Raw genomic sequence first — 3215 nt, 5'->3', positions numbered from 1 at the left:
TGGAAGATTTGACCTTGTGTAGCTTAGGTGAGAAACCCACAGTGCTGGGGAGGAGGTATATTAGAGAAAGAAAAAAAGTCAATAGTAGATTTACTATCACATATAGTAAAAGTACACATGTACCATGACATATAACAACATGGTTGCTTCATGTCATATTTGTGTGTGGACAGTTTGACAGGTCATTATGCATTTCAGACTGGTTTGGTAATCTGTCTTGTTCCAGGTCATCGGATTGATTTTGATAAATTGAGTTTTGCTACTTGAGGGGAATTTTATTGTGAAAAGGCAATAGTACTTACAAAGTGCTTTATTTCTTGCCTCATATTTACAGATTGTTGCTTACATAGATACTGCTTTACCCCAGGTTCATGATGGAAAAGTAGTATATTTCCACATAAGTACAGTAATATTTTAGAAGTGGATAAAACCTTCCATGTTTCAATTTAGAATTCTGTCACTGCAGGTGAAACCAGAAGAGATGGAAGAGCATAATCAAGGAGAACACAATGAGACAAAAGTGATGGAATTCATTCTTCTTGGGTTCCCTGGGCCTCGGCATTTACAGCTGTCCATCTTCGTGCTGTTTCTTATAAGGTATGTAGTGGCAGTTTTGGGAAATGTGTCCATCATCCTTTTGGTGGCATCTAATCGTCGCCTCCAAACTCCCATGTATTTCTTCCACTGCAGTCTCTCCTTCCTGGAGATATGGTACACAACAGCCATTGTCCCTAAGAGCCTCCCCATTTTTCTGGGGAAGAACAAAAGCATATCTTTCAATGGCTGCCTTATACAAATGTACTTTGTCTTCACTTTTGGGTGTACAGAAAACTACTTGTTAACTGTCATGGCTTATGACCACTATCTGGCCATATGTTATCCCCTGCGCTACCATACCATCATGGACATAAACCTCTCTTGCAAGTTAGCTCTTGGCTGTTGGATGTTTGGCTTTGTTTTTATCTCTATACCAGTCTCTTTGATTTCAAGGTTGACCTTCTGTAGACCAAACATGATTAACCACTTCTACTGCAACATTGATTCCTGGATAACTCTCTCTTGCAGTGACACCTAAACCATTGAGATGGCAAATTTTATCCTATCCATCATTGTCATCTTGTGCACATGTGTGGTCACTCTCCTTTCCTACATATACATTGTTTCTACCATCCTGAGCATCCCTTCTGCAAAAGGACGGCAAAAGGCCTTTTCAACATGTTCATCCCATCTTGTTGTTGTGATTATTTGGTTTGGCTCCACTACCTTTCTGTATGTCAAACCATTCAAACAGACATCCTTAGAAATATCAAAAATTGTGAATATCTTGAATACCATCATAAGGCCACTGCTAAATCCATTCATCTACACATTTCAAAATAAAGAGGTGGAGGTTTTAAGAAATTTATGGAATGGGCTTCAGAGTAAAATACATACCATGTGATTTAAAAGGGGCAGACAAATACCTCCCCCCTCAAAAAAAAAATATGTATAACTGGATCTGTTACAGTATGTGCCCCATACAGCAAGGCAATTTGGGGGCTGGATAAGGCAGGCCTACCAGACTGCTGCTGTGTATAAGCAAATGTAAGCCTACCTGTCAGACAATGGGGCAAGGACCAATCAGGGCAAAGTGCTGAGTCATTGCACAGGACAAGGAGAGATGGGAAAAGCTAATGCAATCCCCACCCAGTATGATGCAATGACATTCCTCAGGGATGAGGTCATGGCCTTTCCCATTGGCTGACAGGAGTATAAATGGCCAACAAGCACACTCCACTGGGTGAATTGTAGGAGTGAGTTGCTGCATGAATCTGCTGGATGGATACCTGATTTACTGACTACTTGGACTGTTTGCTGGACTGCCTCTGCTTGCTGATTTCTGGAACTGCCTTCTACTTGTGAATACTGCCTGTAAATAGACTCTGGTGTTGGTACTTCCCTGGGTCTTGCCTCCTTTTTTTGGTGTCCTTCCCTGTGCTCTGAGCACCACACTCTGCAGCTGCCGGTTTGCACTTCTGCTATCTCTGTGTTTTGCCCAATTATCTCTAACAAATGCCTCCTGACTCAAATGAGTCAGGAGGCATTCTTTTTTTTATAATTGTCTGTTTCTTCTTCAGATCAATCACTGATACAGTTCAATAAAACCTTGACTGCCTCACACTTGTGATGGATCTCTGTGTTTCCCCAAGTTTCTCTCTTTCCTTCTATGTATTTTTTGTCTATTCTCTCATGTTTCGGGCAAGCTTGAGACACAGGCAACAGTCCACGTCATTCAGATGCTGGGATGTAAAACTCGGAGTGCCTTTGTCCTGTGACATCCATGGGGGGGAGGGGAGAATGTAGATTCTGGAGCCCCTTTTATGCCTGGGACAGCTATGTTCTTTAGCAACTGAAGTGTGCCTGGTTAGCAAACCTGCCTACCTTTCTTCCAAGAGGGTGGAGAAACCAAGTAGCTGGTACTCCTCCAATCACAGATACAGGTGATGTCATCACAGCCAAGAAAAAAAAAAAAAGAATTTACAGCTGGAAGGAAGGTGGGTCTCTTCTTTATCCAGCTGTCCAATGCTCAGGCAGTGAATTCTACATCAGATAATCACATCAAACACCTGTGAGGATGTGCGTAAAGGGCTGGAGGCCAAATACTTAAGACAGGGAAGGGCAGCCCAATCCTGAGCTGCCTGGCACATGAGGCACATGAAGCTGCCATGGTGCCAAAATGGCTACTCTGGTATCCAATGCGCACTGGGCATCCTGTGGCAACTTCTCAGGGGAAGGAGACTTTAGTTCCCTTCTCCTGGGTAAGAGAAGTAACCCTACAATGGGGTTACTCAATTCTGCAGCGGCTTTTAAGCTGGCACAGAATCTAGGAGTCCTGTGTCGGGCCATGAGGCCCAACCTGGGGCTCAGGATCCCACTGGTCCCACCCCCTCTCATCCTTCTCCCTCCCCTGCCACATCTCCTCCTCGCCCTCTCCCTGCCATCCCTGATGCTGATTTATAGTCTGTAGGAGGTGGGCAGGTCATGACATTCTTGTGCTATGTTGTGTGTGTGCGTCTGTATGTCTGTCTGGCATCCTTGGGGCATCTTCCCATGGTTGAAGTTGATATATTTGTGCCTGGTGGTGCCTCTCTGGCTGGCAGTGTTGGGGCTGATTGAATGTGGTCATTGGCTCCTTGGACATTACATGTATGACACACCAATGACATGGTGATGAC

General features: G+C 44.1%; 1 pseudogene; it reads left to right on the top strand.

Annotated features, from left to right (window-relative positions):
* Positions 1-481: 481 nt before the first annotated feature.
* LOC136652775 (olfactory receptor 6F1-like) lies at positions 482-1441 on the top strand (annotated as a pseudogene).
* The last annotated feature ends 1774 nt before the right edge of the window (positions 1442-3215 follow it).

Source organism: Tiliqua scincoides, chromosome 5, assembly GCF_035046505.1.
Source record: "Tiliqua scincoides isolate rTilSci1 chromosome 5, rTilSci1.hap2, whole genome shotgun sequence".
NCBI classification, from domain to species: domain Eukaryota; kingdom Metazoa; phylum Chordata; class Lepidosauria; order Squamata; family Scincidae; genus Tiliqua; species Tiliqua scincoides.
Note: the sequence above shows the minus strand (reverse complement) of the source record. Positions and strands in the feature narration are given on the sequence as shown.